Source organism: Eucalyptus grandis, chromosome 9 (genome assembly GCF_016545825.1).
Source record: "Eucalyptus grandis isolate ANBG69807.140 chromosome 9, ASM1654582v1, whole genome shotgun sequence".
NCBI lineage: Eukaryota > Viridiplantae > Streptophyta > Magnoliopsida > Myrtales > Myrtaceae > Eucalyptus > Eucalyptus grandis.
The window spans coordinates 5,493,342-5,517,618 of NC_052620.1; the positions used below are offsets into that span (position 1 = coordinate 5,493,342).

A 24,277-nucleotide genomic window follows, 5' to 3' on the forward strand; every position below is an offset into this window, starting at 1 on the left:
GAATGGGCGGAGGAGCTGCGGCGGTGCTGCACGGCCAACGGCGGGGCCTCACGGCGACGGGGACGAGCTCGGCAGCTCCGGAACGCACGAACCGAGGCCGAGACGCAGCCGGGCGTCGGCCAAGCGCGGGCGAGCGCGGGCAACGGCGGAGCGCGAGACGGTGAGCGGCGATGGGCGGAGGCGTGCGGCTGCTCCGACGGTGCTGCTGCGGCGTCCATCCCAGATCTGGGATCTCGAGCAGCAAACGAAGATGGAGAGAAGGCTTCGACGGTGAGCGGACGCACGGTTGCGCGCGCGAGCGGCGGTGACAACGACGGCACCGGCGGCGAGCGATGAGCGGCGAAGGAGGCGGACGGCGAGGGACTGCTTCAGCTTCTTCCTCTGCAATTTTCTGGTCTTTCGCACAAAGAAGATGGAGGAGAAACCAACGGAATGGAGAGAGGAAGGAGAGAGAAGGAGGAGAGAGAGAGAGAGATGGGACCATTCCCTTTTCTTTTTCTTTTTCTTTAATCCCACAAAATGGCCCACCATGACATCATCCATGATGTCATACTCCGCTCACTCAAAACTCCCACAACCTTATTCCAATGGGTTCAATTCCATTTTCCGCCGGGTCCAATTCTTGTACATTCACTTTCTTCAATTCTCATCAATTCTCTTCCAATTGGACCAAATTGAAGTCCATAAAATAAATTCAATGTCACCACACTTCAATTCACATCTTCACTTGTCCATAGAATCAACTTAAGTCCCAAAGCGCGACCAAAAAGCGGGCCTACTCATTTCTCGAGCCAAATTAGCCATACCTTGATTAATTTGCCGAAAAACTCGGCTTGCATGAAAAATCGTCCGAAGATGAATTAATGATCCTAAAACGATTTGTGACACGCCCAGACTTCCAATTTCTGAATTCGATCTCAATTCCACGGTTAATTTCACTTTGGCACGATACTAGCGCGGCCCAACCTACCGGGTAGCCTTTAGAAATTTTCATGCATTTGATCTGTGGTTGATCATCTCAAGCCACAATGTACATCTTTGAAACATTGGCGACTTTCGGTTGTCGGGGTAATCTCAAGGTTTCAAATACGAACACAGGGTACCCAATCGATAGAAAAGTCGGTCCAGTGTCGATCGACAAGAATTGTGCGATCTGGTGGAATCACCCACACCTGATCACATGCCTCTGTCGAGTCGTCCTATCTCCGATCCCTAATCGATCTTCAATTGTGCCGTAATGACCCTTGCAGATTAGCTCGGTCGAAATGTCGTTTCCTGATCAAATTCTCGAGTCTGATGCATAATAAACTCTTAACAGCTTCACCCGATAGACTAGCTTTCACATGAGTGGCCGACTCAAGGAAAAGAACTATATGCGTGCCAACGAAATGCCCATCTCAATTTATTGAAAATAGAATCGGAAAAATCGGGATGTCACAATATCTCCATCCCTTCTTGAGAGGTGACCGAAGTTTGTAATGATTATACTTGATTGCTTTTCAAGTTGGATGAATAATCAACATTCCTAATTTAGAACATCCTCCCGTGTGCATTACACATGATGATTTCAAACACAATAGGAAGTTCAATGGGCTTGGCCGATTTTCTAATTCAAGTGCAAAACTTCCCCACTGGAGTCCATTAGCTCTAGTCCAACACAATTTATGTAGGCTTATGTTGTTAAATGAAACTGCTCCAAATATGCAATTTAATAATATCTTTTGTTAGGGGTCACGACCGATTTCTAATCATTTACAAATGCTTGGGAGGAGTTGAGGAACGAAAGCATGAAACAACGACTGTGATCAGCTTCGGATGGTACAATGCGGACCGCTCGATCATGTTTGGAAAGTTTGCTAACCTGAGGGTTTATGGATGAGTGTTGTGAATGTCGATGAATTGAAAGGATTCAGATTTGTTCGTGATGTTTTAAGATAGGCTATTAGTTGAAATGAAAACAGATACCAAAAAGCAAAAGCAAATAACCGTTGTATGCCCCAATGAAATTGATGAACAGTTTGGGCACATTTGGTAACGTTTCTGTTCAAAAATTGTTCCATGAAACAGAAATAAAAAAGTGTTTTGCTCCGGGGAACAATTTTTGACCCGTAAACACACGTTTAGTAAACTTGTTCGGGAATAAAAAATGAATAGAAACATGTTTGGTAGATTTTATATTTTTTTTTTTGTTTCTTTTAATTTTTAATATTTTTATTTTATTTTTCATTTTTTCCTTTCTTTTTCTTTTTTTTTTCTTCTTTTGGTTGGTCGCCGGTCTTTGGCGACCGGCCGACGGGGCCGACAGCCTTGTCCAGACACGGCGAGCTCAGCCTCGCCGGGGGCCGGCGATGCTCCGGCGAGGTCGCCGACCCTCGACGGTGTCGCCGGCCCTCGACGTCCGGTCGCCGGCCATGGCCAAGGCTGATGACCGGCCAAAGAAGAAAAGAAGAAGAAGAAAAAAGAACAGAAAAATGTTTTTTGTTTCTTCAAAAGTGTTTCTAGAGTAAGAAACAACTTTTTTTGTTTCTCATTTCCGTTCTTTTTTGTTCCGGGAACAAAAAAACAGATTTTGAACAAAAACGCAAACAAAACGCGTTTCTGTTCTTTTTTTGTTCCTGGGAACAAAAAAACAAAAAATCTGTTCATAAACAGATTCCAGAAATGAAAACATGCACGCCCTTTGTGACCGCTTGAGGTGTTAGGCACGTCGTAACCCCAAAAAGCGTAAGGCATGTCATCACTGCTAGAGGTGTATGGAATGCTAGTGGCGAACAACCAGGAGCCACCAGGAATGAAGTTCCCAACGGTGAACTTTGAAGCCTCTATCGTGCTGGTGATGACATGATAACCTGCCCATGGGACTCTATTTGTGGTCGATGACCCAGGGCCTATGTTCATGTACTCTCCATAGTACAGAGTATTAAGGGCAAAGTCACCATCCCACTCCAACCCAGCCGGCTGAGTCAATTAGGCTATCAAGGTAAGTCGTCATGAAAACGGTTCTTGAATATTCTTGCCACGGCCTCCCGAGGTATGTCTTCGTGAAGCTTTGAACCAATGGTAAGTCTAAAGCTGCGGTTACTTTGCAATTGTGGATGGAGATGCCGGTGTTTTGGTTGGGGTCAGTCCGGCCCTGTGCAGTGATGATATTGACTTTGTTAGGAGCGTTTCTGGCATAGATGTTACAGTTCTGAAAAACAGCGGCTGCATTTCCAAAAATGAAGTCAATGGTGCCATAAATGTCGCACTCTTTGTAGAACTGTCACTCAGAATGAACAAAAAGGGTGTCTTGATAGCCCTCAAAGCTACATCGATAGAAGACTGAGAGGTTGGAGCTGGAACACAGAGCAACTACTTGGCCATTCGTCGCACCTGCAGTGTTACGAAAAGTGATATCTTGGGCAATGAATCCATCACCATCAACAGCTTAAACTCAAGATGAGAAATTATTAGTACGCGTACGTCTACTTGTACATGTATTCTAAACCAGAAAGCATCTCGGCAAACTAAACAAGGTTCTCTGGATGCTTAATTTACTACCTCACAGAACCAAATAATTGTACAACCATGTGCACTAAAAGCAATCGAAAGGCTCTTAAAATTTATTTAAGAATAGGAGTATCGTCCCACTGCTTTATCCTAAAAGCATTCTAAAGGCTATTACATCCAGGTATAGCGATAACGGCCGCCATTTGGAGCCACGCGGGACCAGCCAGAAAAGTATAGATGGAGTATTCGCACATGACGAGAGAAAGTGGTTAAATAATGTCGTCTCTTTGTTGATGATGCTAAGTGAGACTGTGTACATTTTCCTACACGGTCGATCTTGTGGTAGATTAATTGTAAGTCAAAGCTTGTCAGTCTCCTCCTCCTACTGGGGCTTGATTATTTACAGCAGTCGAAACCCCAATTCGATTAATTTTTGTTTATGATGAAAACCTCGTACTTGCGATCGCTTTGCTTTGCTTTTGAAAAAAAAAAAAAATGACTATCTATTAATAAAAGAGATGTAAAAGTACTGTATATACACTTCTACTTATAGATTAATAGCTTTTTAACGGCAATTCAATTCGATATTGTAGGATATTATGTAATTGTAAAAGTTTTTGTATATGTGCAGTGTCTTTCACATGCTTAGTGTACCAAACTAAGAAGAAGACCTTTATTCAATCCAATCTCTCTATTTTTTATTTTTTTAAATTCCCTTTTAAACTAGGTAAACAAAGAAGGCTTGTACCGTAAGCATCTCGAATTTCATCTAAATAAAGACATGCTTAACTAATTGAAAGATTCGTACTTGCTTTAGCAAGAAAGGACGACCTTAGTTTGTTAAATCGTCTATTTAACTATTGAGTAGATTAGGTCGTTTAATATCATAAAAAACTTAAATAATATGAGCTTACCAACAATTGCTGAATTGAAGGTAGTAAATCCTTCGCCAACACTTCTGCTTCCGGTAATTATGGTCATTCCAATACCATCACCTACGAACACAATGTTCTCCAATTTTGATCCAACTTCAATATTTTCTTCATATGTACCAGCCTTGATATAGATTGCCATGCCAGACCGCTCCAATGCTGCAATTACAGCTTCACTAATTGTCTTGTAATTCCCTGAACCATCATGGGCCACCACTATATTGGCCATAGACGATGCGGATGAAGACCGCAAGAGCTTTCTATTGCCAGGCCTCAGCCAAGTAAGGAACTCACGAGTGTAGTTCGGCATAGCATAGGGTACATGGTTTGCAGACAAAGCATTGCTTATCAACTTGGAAATGTTATTCGACATCAAGGGCAATACGTTGTCCAAGATGCCAAGCTCGACAAACCCAGCCCGACAGGTCTCAAGGTTGGTCAAGGCAGTGCTTAGCCAAGTCTGCACATCATCCTAGTGCACTGGCGATGGATGGTCCGGTTCAAGTGATGGACTATGTGCTCATAAAGCCGCAGGCGATCAGCCCAGGTGGCCTTTTCGCACTCATTGCGGCACATGGAGCCTAGTGAGTACGACTTCATTCGGGCGAGCTGGACTCTCTCGAGGGCGACTCGCATTGAGGCCATGAGGAAATGAGATTTCTGCTTGAGAGGGGTTTGCTGAGGGAGGTCGGTCAAGAAGTACTCACACGGTTGTGGGTAAAGCATGGTGCTGCACCATGATTTCACATTGCTAGATGAATAGCTGGAAATGGTTTGAGTTATCAAAAGAGGCCAAAAGAGAAGGATGGTGAACTTTTGATGAAAATTCATCACGATTGATCAGGTACGTTGCTAGCGGGATCCGATAGATAGGCGGAAGATATGGAGGCAGAAATGAAAACGTGATGAGAGAATTCGAGATTGGTGATCTTGAATTGGGGTGGTTCGTTTGCCTCGGATTGGTCCTTCTATTTAGAAGTGAAGGGCAAGTGGCGTGCAGTTCCACCACCTTTCCAAGAACGTGCGTTTCGATTATTGAATAAGACCAAATGAATCTATGAGTGTCCAGCAGTGTAAGATGAACGTGGTTTGTGCCTAAGCTACTAACATTCTTTTATGGGATATTCTCTTTCTCCGAGACGACCAAAAGCAAAAAAAAGCATATGAACATTTCTCATGAGCATGGTTTCTTTATTATTTCCACTGGCGCACGAGTATAAAAAATTGCGGTGGTTGACATAATTTTTTATTGATACCTATACGTATGCACATGCATGCACGGGCCAGAAATGAGTGGGGGAGTTTTCGGTGCTTCTTTCCTAGGTTGAATACTTTCAATTATCGCTAATTGCTTTTTTGGGGGGAATGCCTTTGCATCTGGATAAAAAAAAATCTGTCGCCAAGGGATTTTGGGCGCTTCTGTTGTAGCTTCTGGACTCCAAGAACACTCCACACTGGGCACGGCCGATAAAAAAAGGTGGGATCTCATAGTCAATTTGCCTCTACGAAAATATTAGTGAGGGGAGAAAAGAGAGAGAGAGAGTGTGTGTGTTCGAGTGAAGGTAAAAATGGAATTCAGATAATCTAGAGAGGGCAAGATGAGAATACAAAAATATCAGTGAGGTAAGTTTGGAAGAAAAAAATCGTTAAACCCCCAAGGTAGTATTTTTGGAATGAATTGTTGGCTTGATGGCATTTGAAATTGTGTTACCAGGCACCTCAATTTTGGTGCAAGAGCCCTTAGAGGCCTAAAGGACTTTGGAAAAGCTCTCCTAAACGCAAGGAATTCTAGCATTGCTGGTCCACTACAAGGTTCGAATGAAAACACGGTTTGTTATGTGTATCTTCAAAGGCAAAAAATATAGCATTATAATTCTGTATTTTCTCCAGCTACTTGCTGGTTTTTGCCTATTTTGATCTCTGTCACCATCTTGGTCAGCTAGAATCAAATGGAAGAGGATGTGGATGCTCACCTCGCCTCACCTTGCTCTGCGAAAGATTAGTAAACTCCGATCACAAGATGAAGTAGCTGTATTGGATTGAGTCGTATTGAACAAAACATTAATGGAATGCTGTCTCACTCTCTTCGGGAAACTATATACAAACCTAGTATTAATTTCTAAGCCTTTCTAAATATGATGAAGAGAGCTTGAAGGATTGAATATGTTGTCTCCGCTTAGTTAGAGTCTGGTTTCTTTGTCCTTACTTTCAGATCAGAAGTGGAAAAAGACAGTGCTGGAAGGTGGTCTATAATCATTCTCAAACCATACATTAATGCTTAAGCCATGGGAGCCTAATACACCTCCCCATTGCTGTAAGTTTTGTATTTGTGCTTTCTGGGTCCAGATCAATGAGATGCTGTATATATGGTATTCTGTGGAAGCTATTCATGGAGCAGCACGGAGGATTGGAACAATTTTGGAGGTGGAATTGGAAACTAAAGGATTTTCCTTCTATTTTGGAATCTGGTACATTTGCCAGTCTCGAAGGAAAGAAACTTGTCACTTGATGTTAAAATGAAGGGTTGTCGCTCTTTTGCTATTAATGTGGTAAGATGGGTCATTACGGGAAGTATCATGAGATTCCTTGATGAAGCAAAACTTACTGCAAAAAACAAGAATTGTTACGGCCAATGGCTTAAAGCAGAAGCCATAAAGCCGTTTTGAAAGATCTTCTGTGCAACAAAGATTAATGAAGATGAAGACAATGCACAAATCGTGAATTTTGTGAGGACTTCTAGCCCCATCAGAATGTATATAGCAGATCTGGAGGACTCAACAGCTGCAGTAGAAAATGGAGCAAATAGAAAGTAGACACTGGGAAGTTAAAAGCTAGAGATTGAAAGTATGCTAGTTATTCCGAGGCCAACATAGAGGGTGGAAACGACGGTGGCAGAAACCCCAAAGAAAACCTGGTAGGGTTCCTAAACCCCAATATATAAAAAATCAATATATAAAAAATTGAGATATAGTCCTTCTGGAACTGAATTACCTAGTTTCAATGCAACTGTTGAAACTCAGATTTTGGACACTCCAATTCTGGTGTCTAATGATTCAGCTAAATGGGTTTCAGTGGCTAACCTAATAAGCCACCGCATTACAAATTAAATCTTTGTGCTGGAATTGTTAGGAATTGGGCACACATTTGACAATTCAGGCTTCACGAGTTATCATGGCTCAAGAAAAAAACCAATAAGGTATTTCTAATATAGACAGAGAATTAGAAATCAGTATTCAAAGGTTGAAAAAGCTTTTTAAGTTTCAGCTTTGTTTTGTGGTAAATCCTGTAGGAATTGTAGGGGGATTGGCTGTTCGTGGAATGAAATGATTTCTTTAAATGTTGATGCTGCTTCGAGGGGATTATAAATCTGATTTGCGAAAATGTTGAAGTGGACAACAAATGAGACTCACTTTTGCTGTCAGCGTCAAACATATATCAAGAGAGACTTAAATTGTGGGAGGAATAGCATAGAACGAGTTCCCTCATTCTTCTTCCTTGAGTTTGTTGAAGAGATTTCAATGGCATTCTCTGCCATTGGGAGAAAGTTAGGAAACATATGACTGAAAGTTATCACTTAAATACTTTTTGAGACTGCTTAAATTGTTCTTTGATGGATATGAGTGTAAAGGGTGTGCATGTACATAAGTAAATAATCGAGAAAGGGATGCTTATGCTAAGAAGCAACTAGATGGGTTGTTTTAAGTAACATTGAATGGAGGTTGATGTTCCCATATGCTAAAGCTTGGCATTTCATGCCATTTGGTCAGATTACAGCCTAATATTGCCTTCACCATCAGCTAATCGATAAAAGGAGAAAGAAATTTAAGTCCGAAACTTCCTGGCTGGAAGATGGAGAGTGGAAGAAGTTGTTAAAGAAGTATGACATTTCTCAACTTTGGAAATTGAATTTTGTAAGGAAGAAACTGTGCGCAGTTTCCGTTGCTTCGGCTAAATGGAGTAAGAATAACCTTTTCCAATTGCCATTGCTAAAATTAACTTTCTCAAGCAGGAAATCCAACACATCATCGGGATTAAAATGAATCGGTTTACAACAGCAAAGGTGTATATGGAAGAGGTGAAGATGTAGATTTTTAACTGGGAGTGGGAGCTTCTAAAGCGCCTAGACTAGAAAGATGGCTTGAATGGATTATCTCTTCAGCACCACCTAGAAGATATGAAATAGATGTATTGGCTAAAGCAACAGACTTCTTTAACTCTGGAATTTTGAATCCAGAATTGAATAGAACTTATTACGACCCGAACCTCGAGTGCATGCACATCCCGCAATGGTTGATGAAAGTTTGCAACCTCCCAGAAATGGTTGCCGACCCATTCATTTTATTTCACAAGCGGAAACGTAATAATAACCTCTAAACAATAGAGAGATGGGATAGAAAACGTAGGATTATATTTACATTAGACACACATATTTTTACAAGAGTGTTTACACATATAAAAGTCTAACATGATAAGGATCCGTTTCAAAGAGAAGAGCTTCTAGGCTATTTATGCTCCGAGCTCCTCGTCCATGGGAACAGGGTCCCAGGTGATTCCGTCAGACTTCTCGATAACAAAAGCATAGGCTGTCACCCAGTTTCCAAGCTAGATGGAAGACCCATCAGCTCCTGACAGAAACTAAACTAAGACCTAGCTTTCACCTCCTTCGACTCCCTATACATCTCCTGAAAATCCTCCATCTAGGAACCTGAAAAATTTTAGCCCACAATGGGATGAGATCACATCTTAGCAAGTTAATCCCCTAAATCCCGAGTAGGAGAAGGGTACACTCTACATGCAACCTAGTCAATACCAACATATTTCTGTATATTAGTGTTAATGAATCATACCTAACAGTATCAAGTTCACACATCATATGAATACCTTAACATGAGTATATGCAAGGACATAAATATCAATGTAAGCATATAGGCCACAGTTAATGCAACAAATAACAGTCTTCCGAAATAACCGGGCATCGCCTCACACTGTCGAGTGCAGCAACGTTTACCTCTAGATAGAATTCCGATTAGAAGCATCGATCCAGCATTCACTGTGACCAGCATTCGTTGACTTGGGGCATTCCCGAAAGAACATCGTCCGACCCTAAAGGCTCGTGATAGATTCTCATGCCATGTATGCATTCATTCAATGTCACAGTTCAATGCTCAATTGCACATTTCATGCAAAACATCAATTAAACAATTTTCCAGCAAGAAACACCTCAAAACAGTTATAAACTTCTACTGACTAGAATTGGTAGAAATTACCCAGTTGCGCATTTTCGAATTCAAGACCGAAAACCAACTCATATGAGTTCAAAATATTCTCAAACTTGAACACGTGCTAAAGGACATGTAAACAAACATTTTCATGAGACATTGAGGCACAGATCCTTTTGGATTCGGCCTAGTAATTCACTCAATCCAGTACTAAAATTGGGTTCGTTTCCAGCGATTCTATTTTCCGAAATCAACTTGGTTCGAGGTTTGAAATAGATCCGTTTGGTCTCAAATTCCAGTGCAATTCGAGTTCCTGTTTAAAGACAATGAAGCAAAAATCATTTTCCTTTAAATCCCCAAAAATCCTGAGAAAAATATATGTTATACTTGAAGATGTGTAAAACATTTCTTCAGAGGAATTCACTTCAAAATCGCAACATGTGTTAGTCTACAAAAATAATAAATCATACACGTCCATAAAACAGTTTTAAAGAACATTCCTTGTTTTTGGCCCAGTTGTCCTCTACGATTCTTATCTTACTATTTTAACTAAATCTAAGTCTCCCTATGGCTAATCTAACATTTCTAAACTAATATTTGAGATAGCTAGTATAAGCACCTAGAGGGGGGTGAATAGGTGCACAAACAATTTATCGAGATACGGAAGCGATTCTTGGCAAATGATAGAAAGGATGTTTACTATGATTAATGAAAATGAAATATGATCAAGGTAAAGAAAGTAAGGAAGAGAAAATTGAACACAAGGTTTATAGTGGTTCGGCTTATTCCAAGCCTACGTCCACTCTTCCGCACTGACAGCCCACCAGCTGGATTTCACTATGATCAAAAGAGAAGTTACAGCACAGCTTTGCCTTGATTCCACAGTGTAGATGTTCTACCACACCTCCTCAAGGTTTCTCACAAATATAGACTCTCTTTTGTATACAAGTATTCGCTCAAAGTGATTGTCTAAACAAAAAGAAGCTTCAGACTTTGGAATTCTTCTATCGCGCACACCTTGAACAACTAAGACCATCTTCCTTATATATTTCTTTATGCCATCATACCTGTTGGCACTTTCCAAAGGAATTCCTCCAATTTACCCGTTGGACGGAATCAATTAGGAAGATTGTTCGAGCTATTAAAGGAACGTGTCGATAGCCCATCAATCTTGTTCGCCCATACAATCAGAATCTCGGTTTCCATAAGTAAAACCTTCCAAGAATATTTAGGCAATCATCGAATCTTCAATCATCGAATCAATCTCGTTCAATCAAAGGATTCCTATACGTCTTTTCCAGCCACGAGATCTTCTCCAGTTGATAAGGTTAAATCCTTGACGAAACATCCAGTTCTGGATAACCTTTCTTCAACGGATTAGAGGCTGTCAATAAGGATAGACTTTGAGTCTTGAGTGTCGGCTGTCCGGAGGTCTTCGGACTTTAAATAGCAGAGTCGCAAGCCTTCGAGACTAGGCTGATGGAAACGTTTTGTCAACTTCTAAACACTTCAAGAAGATTTCTCCAACAATCTCCCCCTTTTTTATGGTGACAAAACTTTCCTGCAGATTTGGATAACTTTGACCTGCAAAACATTTCTCAAACACATATGCATATCTTATAGAGATAAATGGCTAAATGAATAACACTAGAATCTGCAACCACAGAAAATAGGTTAGATTAGTATACGATAAAGCCATCCATAAGATATCAATAGTAGTTAATAAAAGCAGTCAAGTCCAAGTCTAGTTCAGTTCTCATCCAGACACACAGTCAAAGTCAAACAAAACAATCCAACAACCAGTCCAAAAAAAAATTTAACGATTAAAAGTTTGATCAAATCCTTGCATCTCTCCCCCTTTTTGTCAGCATTAAAAAGGTTGAGATGAAGTCAAGATTGCTTGGGAACGCGGACAAGTTGGAAATCTTCCATAGACTGAATGATGTCTTCCAGCCTTTTAAAAGTCTTCCTTCAGTTGTGCAATCTCCTCACTCTTGGCATTGGCCTGATTCTGAACAGAGAGGGCTTGGATCTTATCATTCAATGAACATGAAGAAACTTGACCCGCATTCTTCAAGCTTTGAACCTCGCATCCCAAGGCATAAATTTGACCTCGCATCTCCAAGAGAATATCCATGATTCGAAAATCTGCTGCATTATGCGTGCGAGTACTTGCTTCGGCCCGATCGATGGAGTAAATGCAGACGATGGTAGATCAGCATAATCTCGCAGGTTTGGCGATGAAACTTCATGACCTTCTTCTGGAAACTGAGAGGTATAAACATCCTCTGGGTCTGCAGGTGAGCAACCGACTCCTTCACTTGCATCAGGATATGAAGACTTCCCTCCTTTCTCTTGATCTCCCCCTGTTTTCATGCCTACAGGTGGAGAAGAGAATTCCTCAGGTTCTCATTCTTCTCTTCTTTCTTCTTCAGGTCTTTCCTCCTCTGTTTCTTTTTCATCTTCTCTTTCTTCTTCTTCCTTCTCCTCTGCTTCTTTTGTCATTTGCTCCGAATCTTTCTGTGGAACAGGACGACTTAAATTCTTCAGAGCCATTGCAGAGATGGTGATGTCTTCCTCATCATCTTCATCCTCAACGGGGAGAGCTCTTCTTTTCTTGGATGGAGCAACCATGGGCTCCTTCCCTTTTCTTTTAGCTGCAGAAGAGGTTTGATGAGTTTTGGCAGGAGTCTTCTCCTTGAATTTTTCCAACTCCTTTCTCAGTTCCTTCAGACGCATTTTGGTCACCATTTTCAGTCCTACCACCATATGATCGCATGGTCGAACACAAAAGATTTGTGGAGGCTGAATATTAAGATGTCTGAATAACTTCGTAACAAGGCTTGGGTAAGGAAGTTGACCTCCGTCCTTCATCATTGCTCTATACATGTGAAACATAACAGTATGAGGGAGAGAAAGCTTTTTTCCACAGAGGATGGCATACATCAACTTTGCCTCTGAACTTAAAACATCAGTTTTGGAAGTTGATTTCGGTCGGAGGCAATTAATCACAATCTTGTGAAGCAAGATGTTGAATGCACTCATCCTTAAATAGGTGATCTTCTCATCTGTTCTCCTGTCCTTCACCAGTTCCAGTGTGGCTCGAGCAATGGAACCTTTAATTGGTTGATATCTTCCTCTTTCAACTCCTAACACATCTGCCGGCATATTCATATCCACAACATAATCTTGGTCTTTAACGCTGAAAGAGAATCTATTCGCATCCAAAAAGCTAAGATTTGAATAGAAATATGCAAGATTAATCCAAAGATAGGCCTCTGTAGAGTCGGAGCGGGAACTTTTCAAGTTGAAGATAACTGAACTTTTCCCTCAAGTTCACATTCACAAAGATCCAGAAAATCAAAATCCACACTCCTAGGGTTTATTACCCCACGCTTGGTAATTTCGAGTATAGATCCTTTTGTTCCTTCGATCTGAACAAATCTCCCATTTTTCCTTGAATTTCAACCGTAATACCCATTTTCGGTTGAAATAGGATGTACAAATTGTCATCATCATTCCCATCTACAGGATTCGGCCCCCAGTCACGAGGATCACTTGGGATATTCGCAAGGGTTTCCTCAGCCACCCCTTTACGAGCAATTCCCAAACTTTCCATTTTTCGTAGAAAGATATATTCGTTCTTATATCCTTTGTCTTTAAGAAAATCATCAACATAGTTCAAAGGAGTACGAATTCCTTTTAAGGCACGATATAGCTTGTAAATAAAAAGCGGGCTTTTGAACTCTTACAGGGTCTGCATCCTCGATGATTTCTTCCCGTTGTTGATGATCAATGCCTTGAGGACTAGATGGAGGAGAATGATCTTCTTGAGAATGTTGTGGGCTCGGTTCTTTGTGCAGGAGACACTTCTTCTTTAGTAAGATCGAAGTGTGTAGGCCCCTCACTCATTCGTCGTGGTCCCCTGCTTGCAATTCTCGAAAACTTCCTTGAAGATGACATCTTTCTCAGTTTTTGGAAGATTCCTTGCTTGACTTTCCCAAGAAAGATGACAACTTTTTGAAGATTAAACAAAGAAGACAAACGGGAATGGAGGATCGATGCTTTCTAGGGTTTTTGAGAGTAAAGTGAAGAGTGCACGATCGGTTAAAAAGAAATAAATGAATCGTCACAAAGGAAATAAAAAAAAATGCCTTTTCAAAATAACTGTCTTTTTCCGCAAAAATAGCCATTTCAAAAATAACTTCTTTTTGGAAAAGGAAACGATGCAATAATTACGCCGATTAAGGATAGCAATAAAACACGGTTACCAATCGTACATTTTCAAGATAAGATTCGAGAGAGAGAGAGAGAGAGAAAGACTAACTTACAGTCTGACGGTCGTACCAAGACTAACTTACAGTTAAAGTCTTGTATGTCTGAAAGTCTTTAGACTTTGATCTCCTCATACCTCAAAATGTTGAGTCTGGAACGGATAGATTCAAATTGATTTTTCTCCAATGGCTTTGTGAATATATCCGCCAGTTGGTCCTTTGAGTCAACAAATTGAATTGAAACATCTCCATTTTGAACATGGTCTCTAATAAAGTGATGTTGAATCTCTATTTGATTTGCTCTTGAGTGGAGAATTGGATTTTTGGTGAGATTGATAGCGCTGGTGTTGTCGCAATTAATCTCCGTGCATGAGTCTTTAATTCCAAACTCTCTCAGCTGTTGTTTCATCCATGGAATTTGCGAACATCAACTTCCGAGAGCTACATACTCGCTTCTGTCAGAGAGAGAGCTCTTGTACTTTGCTTTCTTGAAAACCAAGACACTGTCCTGCCTCCAAGTAGTTGACAAGTACCCGAGGTGCTTTTTCTATCGACTCTGCATCCAGCAAGGTCTGCATCTGAATATCCAAGAAGAGTAAAGTCTCCCCTTTTTGGATACCAGAGACCAAAGCTTGAGGTTGATGAGATATATTTGATAATACGCTTTGCTGCATTTAAATGAGATTCTTTTGGGTCTGATTGAAATCAGTACGCAGATGCAAACACTAAACAAAATGTCGAGGTCTAGAAGCGATAAGATAAAGAAGAGATCCGATGATACTCTGTACAGCTTTCGATCAACTTTCTTCCCTTCTTCATCTTTGTCTATCTTCAAGGAACTTGACATTGGTATGATAGCCTTTTTGCAATTGTCCAAACCAAACTTTTTGACAAGTTCATTTGCATACTTTTCTTGATGACTAAAAGTTCCCTCCTCCAATTGTTTTATTTGAAGTCTAAGAAAGAAGGTTAACTCACCCATCATGCTCATTTCAAATTCATCCTGCATAGTCTTAGAAAATTTCTTGCACAGACTTTCATTAGAAGATCCAAAGATAATATCATCGACATATATTTGAACAAGCAAAAAACTTTTGCTTTCTCTTTTAATAAAAGAGTAGTGTCCACTTTACCTTTAACAAATCCATTTTGAATTAAAAACTTACTTAATCTGTCGTACCATGCTCGAGGTGCTTGCTTTAAGCCATATAAGGTCTTTTGAGTCGAATGCGAGTCCGGTTTCCTTGGGTCTTCAAACCCTGGTGGTTGTTCCACATAGACTTCCTCATGGATGAATCCATTTAGGAAAGCACTTTTGACGTCCATTTGGAATAACCTGAAATTTTTATTGCAAGCAAATGCAAGTAATAAACTAATTGCTTCTAACCTTGCTACCGGTACATAAGTCTCGTCATAGTCGATCCCTTCTTCTTGTGTGTATCCCTTGGCTACGAGTCTGGCCTTGTTTCTTACGACTTTACCTTTCTCGTCCATTTTGTTCCGAAAACCCATTTAGCTCCAATAAGCGATTTACCTTTCGGTTTTGGAGTTAATTCCCAACATCATTAATTTTGAATTGTCTGAGTTCTTCTTGCATAGCTTCAATCCAGCTTTCATCGGATAAAGCTTCTTCTATGCTCTTGGGTTATATTTCAGAAATAAGAGCCACGACACTAGACTCTTCTCGCCTTTTGGATCTTGTGCGTATTCCTTCATTGATATCACCAATAATAAGATCTTTGGGATGACTAGACTTATGTTTCCAGTTGCTTATTGATTGATGATCACTTCCTTCACTTGAATCTTCAACAGTTACTTGTTGCCGATCCTTCAATATCTGAGCTGCTTCTTGAGATTTAGACTTTGTTGAGTCTGGAGCAGATTCAGTCTCTTCAAGATGAGTCTGAATGGATTCATTTTGAATGGAATCTTGGAATTTGACATTCATTGATTCTTCCACAGTTTGAGTCTTCTTGTTGTAGACTCTGTACGCTTTACTTGTGGTTGAATATCTAAGGAAGATGCCTTCATCTGACTTTTCTTCAAACTTACCAACTCGATCATTTGCATTTTTCAATATGAAACATTTGCATCCAAAAACATGAAAATATGAAACAATTGGCTTCTTTTCTTTAAATAGTTCATAAGGGGATTTTTCTAGAATAGGCCTTAGAAAGACTCTATTGATAATATAACATGATGTTGAAATTTGCTTGACCAAAAATCGTAAAAGAGATATTGCTTTCAATTAAAAGAGTTCTAGCCATTTCTTGAAGAGATCTATTCTTCCTTTCCACGACTCCGTTTTGCTCTGGAGTATATGAAGAGGAGAACAAATGTTGAAAACCAGATTCATCACAAAATTTTGTAAAGTCTTGATTTTCAAATTCTCCTCCATGGTCTGTTTTTATACTTGAAATGACATACCCTTTTTTCATTTTGAACCTTCTTAGCAAATTTTTCAAAGTGAGAGAAAGTTTCAAACTTATTTGACAAGAAATATACCCAAGTAAATCGTGAATAGTCATCCACAATTACTAGGCAATATTTTTTACCTCCAATGCTCTGCGTTCTTGTTGGTCCGAAGAGATCCATATGCAAGAGCTGCAGTACACGGTTAGTAGAAACTTGATTTATTGGTTTAAAGGAATTTCTTACCTGTTTTCCCAATATACATGGTGTACATAGATCGGACTTTTGATATGATAAATTGGGTAGACCACGAACAAGCTTCTTTGCTGAGATTTTGGCTATCTGCTTCATGTTGATATGCCCAAGTTTTTTGCGCCATAAGTTCGCTTCGTCTTGGATTGAGATTAGACATTGCGATTCATCTGGTTTCACGTCCAAGAGGTAGATATTCCCATGTCTTCGGCCCATGAATGACTGAGTAGAGTCTTTATTGGTTCCTGAACAAATACCTTCTTGAAAGTTGATTCTAAAACCGGCATCACAAAGGCGGCGATCGAGCAGATTGTAATTGAGCCTTTCAACTAAAGAAACATTGCTTATTGTGAGGTTCCCAATCTTTACAGTTCCAAATCCTACTATTTTTCCTTTGTTGTTTTCTCCAAATGAGACTTTTCCACCGTTCATTTGAGCGAGCTTTATGAAGTAATTTGAATCCCCTATCATATGTCTCGAGCATCCACTATCCGAGATACCATTTTACTTTTTTTCTTGATAGTGACCTGCATTCAAAAAAGAAACTCAAGCTTTCTTTGGTACCCATATTTTCTTGGGTCCTTTTGAGTTAGTCGATATACGGTTTTGCCCGGACTTTATTGACAGTCTCCAAACCATAGGACATTCTTTCTCAAAATGATACGTACTATTGCATTTTGAACATCTAAGAGCATTGCGACCTACGGAGTTTACAAAGTTTCTTTCAAAATGATTTTTGTAAGCATTTCTTGTGGGTCTTTGTTTGATTCTTTCTTTTACTTTAGGAAAATCGATTAAATGAATGGTTTGATTAGTCATTCCTAATCCATTTATTGTAATAAGGTCTTTGAGCGAAAGTATTTTCTCCAGTTTTCAGAACCTAAAGAAAATCTTTTGGAGATATTTGAAATATCATTTTTCAAGAATGCATTTTCTTTTAAAATATTATTTTCACTTTCTTTGAGAGAAGAAACATTCGATCTAAGTATTTCACTTTTTCCTCCAAAGCATTCTCTTGTTGTTTTAAAGCAGAATTTTCCTTTTTGAGTTCTGAAATTCTTTTAGAGAAGTCTTAAGACTAAAACATAATTCATCAATGTATTTAGAAACTTTAATAGGGATTTTAAAGTTACTTACCTCGAATTCACTTTCTGAATCTGAATCAGTCTCGGAGTTTGATTCTGAATCCGTTGTGCCATTAGACATATGTTGGCATAATCATCATCACTATCTTCGCACTCGTATCACTCCAGGTTTTAGCTTTGAGAGCTTTTCGATATCTTTCAGTTTTCCTTTCTTCTTCCTTAGAAGAGGACAGTTAGTACGATGTGTCCCTTTTTCTTACATTCAAAGCGAGACTACATCTTTGTTTGATTCTTCATCTTCAGCGAGACTTGGTCTATTGCTTTTGAAAACTTTGTTTCTTTGTATTGAATCTTCTTCCTTTTCTATTCAGCTTTCTAAATCTTCTTATCATAAGAGCAAGTTCTTCATCATCCATGTCATCTTCAGAATCTGTTACATCAGAATCATGATTAGATTTTAATGCAATAGATTTCTTACCTTTAGGGTCTTCGTCTTCATTGATTCATTCCACTTCATAGGATTGAAGAGTCCCAACCAACTCATCGACAGACAGTGGCATAATTCTTTGGGTCTCCCTGATTGAGGTCTTTATGTGATCCCAATCCTTGGAGAGTCCACGTGATAACTTGTTTACTTTCATGGGATCGAAATTGGTTGACCTTGATTTTCAAGACCATTCACAATATCCGTAAAAACGACTAAACATGTCGGTTATAGATTCTCTGGTTTCATTCGAAGGCTTCGTATTGACCGAGAAGAATGTTGATTCTTGTCTCTTTCACTCGATCGGTTCCTTCATAGGTAATGTGTAATCTATCCCAAACTTCTTTGGCTGTATCACAAGAAGATATTCTGTTATATTCAGTAGGTGATAAAGCACAATATAAAGAATAAATTGCTTTTGCATCAAGAGCTTGTCTCTTGATTATCTCTTCCTGAGTCATTTCACTAGACTCAACAGTGTCTTTTCCTCTTTCTAAGACAGGAACAGCTTTGGGAACGATTCCTTTTTCTACAACGTCCCATTCCAGAGGATCCTTTGATCTTAAGAACACATTCATCTTGTTTTTCCATATGTTGTAGTCCTTTCCATCAAAGTAAGGCGGTCTCGTGTTGCTTTGCCCTTCTACCCCACGGAGCCAACATACTAGCCATGGATCTTTAACTCTCGAAGTAAAATACTTCAAACAAGGTGAGTACATGGCTACGATACCAATTGAGATAGCTAGTATAAGCACCTAGAGGGGGGTGAATAGGTGCACAAACAATTTATCGAGATACGGAAGCGATTCTTGGCAAATGATAGAAAGGAAGTTTACTATGATTAATGAAAATGAAATACGATCAAGGTAAAGAAAGTAAGGAAGAGAAAATTGAACACGGGGTTTATAGTGGTTCGGCTTATTCCAAGCCTACGTCCACTCTTCCGCACTAACAACCCACCGGCTGGATTTCACTATGATCAAAAAGAAGTTACAGCATAGCTTTGCCTTGATTCCACAGTGTAGATGTTCTACCACACCTCCTCAAGGTTTCTCACAAATATAGACTCTCTTTTGTATACGAGTATTCGCTCAAAGTGATTGTCTAAACAAAAAGAAGCTTTAGATTTTGGAATTCTTCTATCGTGCACACCTCGAACAACTAAAACCATCTTCCTTATATACTCCTTTATGCCATCATACCTGTTGGCACTTTCCAAAGGAATTCCTCCAATCTACCCGTTGGACGGAATCAATTAGGAAGATTGTTCGAGCTATTAAAGGAACGTGTCGATAGCCCATCAATCATGTTCGCCCATACAATCAGGATCTCGGTTTCCATAAGTAAAACCTTCCAAGAATATTTAGGCAATCATCGAATCTTCAATCATCGAATCAATCTCGATCAATCAAAGGATTCCTATACGTCTTTTCCAGCCACGAGATCTTCTCCAGTTGATAAGGTTAAATCCTTGACGAAACATCCAGTTCTGGATAACATTTCTTCAACGGATTAGAGACTGTCAATAAGGATAGACTTTGAGTCTTGAGTCTGGATGTCCGGAGGTCTTCAGACTTTAAATAGCGAGAAGCCGCAAGCCTTCGGACTAGCGATAAAAACGTTTTGTCAACTTCAAAACACTTCAAGAAGATTTCTCCAACAATATTAACTATCTTTAATCTCATTTAAACCTTTCTCAACTAATTTCAACCCCTACATAGAGGTACACAACTCCTATTCCAGTTTTAGGAGAATAACTCACCTATTTAAAACTAAAGGTGGCTCTTGTTAATGGCTGAACGGTAATACAAAGACAGGCCTTGGGTCTTTCGGTGATGGGGTTGAGCCAAAACAACAAAGGGCTACGCATGGTTTCTAGAAGCTCTTTTTTTCCATTTTAACATTTCACAACTCTAAATAATAAGAATAAATCCTCATTTAAACCTTTATAATTCTTTCTCCAATTGTTTCACAATAAATGCCAAAAACTTATTTAAAATGTAACATTTCCCTTATTCCTTTAATTTGCTACTCTTGCCCCTTTTCGCTAATAATTCCCGTCATCTATAAACTTTGAAAAGATGCAACAACATTCCCGAGATTAATTGTGACAATCGAAAGTTATCATTTCCTCGGTTAATTTTAGTCAAATTTGATTTTAGCGCAACCTAAACTATCGGATAGTTTTTGAAAATTTTCGGTGCAAATGACCCATGGTCGATTATTCCCGAGCCATAATGTACATCTTCAACGCATTGGCGACTCTCGATTGTTGTGAAAAATCTCAAAGTTTCAATTACGAGCACAGAGTACCAAAACGACACAAAAATCGGTTTAGTGTTGATTGATGAGAATTTTGTAATTAGATGAAATCACCCATGCCTAATTATATATCTTTATCGAATCAACCTATTTTCGGTCTCTGATAGATTTTCAACTGTGCTAAAATGATTCTTGTAGACTAACATAGTCGAGCAATCGATTCTAATCGAATTCTCAAATCCGTTTCATCAAAATCCTTTAATAACTTTCCCGACTAGTCTAGTTATCTCATGAGTGATTAGCTCAGAAAATAACACTATAGGCACATCGACGAAAAGCTTGATTTATTTAATTAAAAATAGAAGTAGAAAATCAAACTGTCACAGAACTCGCATCTCTCTCGTATCTAACATTCCCGTCTTGGAAAACTAGAGCAAGTTTGTCTCGTTAGCTTTTGTAACTTTGTTTTTTTTTTTTTTTTTTTAGTCAGAAGTAATAAATTTTTATAGATCTTTAAGCCAATAATTACAAAATCTGACACCACGAAACTTGCACTCAACAAGACAACAAGTCTATGTGAGTGGAAGGGTGCCAGAAGTAAAAGAAAATTGCAAGAGCAGCCAAAGCAAACACTAGCCTAAACAACAGGCAAGAGACTAAGGAGGAGAGAAAAGCCATGCAGGGCTGAGAAAGACCAAACTCCCTAGACAACCAACAACAAAGCAAGACACATGATAGGGAAGGAAAATGGAAGGATCGAACCTCCAATTTCTCTGGAGTCTTCTGTTTCTAGGAATATCTTCAACGTTTTTTAACGTTAGAGCCATGTCCTTCACTACTCTAATGAGATGATTTTTGACTACCACAAGAGTTGCCGTGTGATCTCTACAAAGTATGTCATTTCTATATTTTTAAATAAGGTGGTAAGGGCACCAAAAGAGAAGTGACCAATGGAGTGGTAGAAATCTTTACTGGATAGAAACTTTATAGCCCACTAGAGGTTCTTAGTCCATGTCTTGTTCCGCTAAGGGAGATTGCATTTAATACCCTAAGAGAAGGCCATGCTGGCAGTGATAGAACACTCGAAAAATAGATGATCGATGGAGTCCAATGTTAGCTTACAAAAGGGACATACCTAATAGCCAATTCTGCCATAGGACATGAGTAGGGTTTGGGTGGGGAGACGATTCTTCGTAATTAACCAAAGATTAAATTGGTATCTTGGGGTGATAGCTTTATTTCAAATAAATGAAGCCTAGCAAACCCTATCATTCCTTTTCCTGATGATATCCCAAGCGGATGCAACCGAGTAAAGACCATCAGGGTTGTCGCTCCAAGTAATATAATCTGGAGAATTGAAAAGGAGAGAGAGAATGATCCCAAGAATCAATCACAGACCTGAAAGCTTGACCCGCTAGAGAGAAAAGATCAGCTACCGTTGCACGCTTGGATAAACCAAAACTAATAATAATCGGCTCTGAGCAGATAAGGTCCAAAGGACCTCTTTGGTGCCAATTATCAAACCAAAGGAGATTGACTAACCATCCCCAATCCGCCATCGAAAGTGGAGATGAAATTGTGATCTAAGGCGAAGGATTCTCTTCCACGCCCATGAGCAGAAAGCGGGCCTCACAACTACCCAAAAACTCTTCCTCTTCAAGAAGGTTGAATGTATCCATTTGCACCATAAGGACTCATTGTCAGTAAATAGGATCCAAATGTGTTTGGGCATTATTGTCTTATTGTAATCCCACAATCTACGAATACCAAGTCCTCCTTCGTCCCTAGACAGGCAAATGTCCTCCTAGGAAACTTTCGCGCCACCCTTCCCAAGACTAGGTCCCCTCCAAAGAAACTAATAATCTGCTCAATGCGATCTATAACTGCAAGAGGAATTGTGAAGACACTCGCCCAATAGGCTTGAATCGCATGAAGAACTGACCTTAGAAGTTGGACTCTACCAGCAAAATAAAGAAAACGGTGTGTCTAGGATTGGACCGTGGCTGTTATACGATCAACTAAGGACACACAGTCCGCCTTTCCAAGTCTGGAGGAAATGGTAGGAACTCCCAAATAATGAACTAGCAAGTTACCTTGAACAAAGCCAAGGGCATCCTTAATGTCCTTTCTCAGGGCATCCTTAATGTCCTTTCTCAGGTCTTCCGAGCCACTTGCAAGAAAAAGCTCACTTTTGTTGTTGTCAGGCTTCAATCCACTCCATGTCGAGAAGGTATCTATCCCATCCTTAAGAAGAGAGACCGAAACCATATCTGCTCGACAAGAAAGACATCATTCGCAAAGAAGAGGTGAGATAACCTTGTAGCCTTGCATCTTCAAAAGAAATTGAATCCAGGTTGCGCCGCACGCATGCTCAGGATCCTAGAGAAGACTTCCATAACCAAGGTGAAAAGATAAGGAGACATTGGATCCCCTTGCCTAAGCCCATGTCCACTAGGGAAGAAGCCATGATAAAGATCACCATTAATGGAAATAGAAAACTTGGAAGTGTGCACACATACCATGATGAGCTAAATGAGATGAACGGGGAAGCGAAAATCATGCAACACCAACTCGAGGAAGTCCTAGTCTACCGTATCATAGGCCTTTTGAAAATCCACCTTAACCGCACATTTTGGGATATAAGGTTGAGGATGGAATCCAGCAAATAACTCATGTGCAAGGAGAATATTATCATGGATATGACGGTCCTTTACGAAGGCATTTTGATGATTGCTGATCATATTATGAAGAATTGCGGCTATGTGGTTGGCTAAGACCTTAGTGATGCATTTATAGATCGTATTGTAATAGGCTATAGGTCTATAATCATTGACCGAGGTCACATTGGGCACCTTGGGGATTAACACCAAGATGGTGGTATTAATCTCCCTTAGAAGTCTCCCCGTGACAAAGAAGTCCTTAACCACATCAATGACCGATGTTCCAACCTGCTCCCAATTACTCTTGAAAAATTCTACTCAAAATCCGTCATGCCCCATAGCCTTTCCATGGGCTAAAGAGAACGGAGTATCTTGAATCTCTCTATCAGTAAAGGGATGAGAAAGAAGGCTAACTTGGTCATCACCGAGGGGACAGCGAATAACTTGCTGTAGGTCTAGCAAAGAAAGGCTGGAAGGAAGGGTACACAAAGCAAAGAGCTCTTAGAAGTGGGAAACAAATGTGTTATGCACAAGCCTTGGTTCAGTGACCAAGTTCCCATTCCTATCAAGAACCGAAATGATCTTGTTCTTCAGTTCTCTTGTAGTGACGGAGTGGTGAAAGTACTTAGTATTTCTGTCACCATTCTCAAGCCATCTGATTCTGGATTTTTGTCTAAAAAAACACTCATCCTGACTTCTCAACTCCACATAGGATTTCCTGTGATCTTTCTCTACTCCGCCAAGAATTCATTGGTTGGATCTTGTTGTAGGTCGAGCTGAGCTAGCCTGAATGCATCTCTGGATACGGCAACCCTCTTAGATATGTTGGAGATAGAAACACTATTGAGCTGCTTGAGTCTACTCTTGAGGGCCTTCAATTTGCAAACTAGTTTGTACATAGGAACACCATCAATCAGGGCTTCCCATACTTGCTCCACAATGTCATGAAAAGAGGGGTGCTCCATCCAAAATTCAAATAATTTGACCGGCTTCCTCCGAAGAGTTGGTTGTGTCACTTTGACCACCATGGGTGAATGGTCGGATATACCATGAGTGAGAAAAGTCGCTAAAGAATAAGAGAATTGTGAGCTCCATTTGGCATTCACTAATAACCAATCAATTTTCCTCGCCTTGCGATTAACTCCAGAGGATATGGACCAAGTGAATTGAAGACTAGCATATCGCAAATCCTCTAACTCCACGCGAAA

At 39.9% G+C, this 24,277-nt stretch overlaps 1 pseudogene; it reads right to left on the minus strand.

Annotated features, from left to right (window-relative positions):
• Window positions 1-48: 48 nt before the first annotated feature.
• LOC104446302 lies at window positions 49-22,677 on the minus strand (annotated as a pseudogene).
• Between the last annotated feature and the right edge of the window lie 1,600 nt (window positions 22,678-24,277).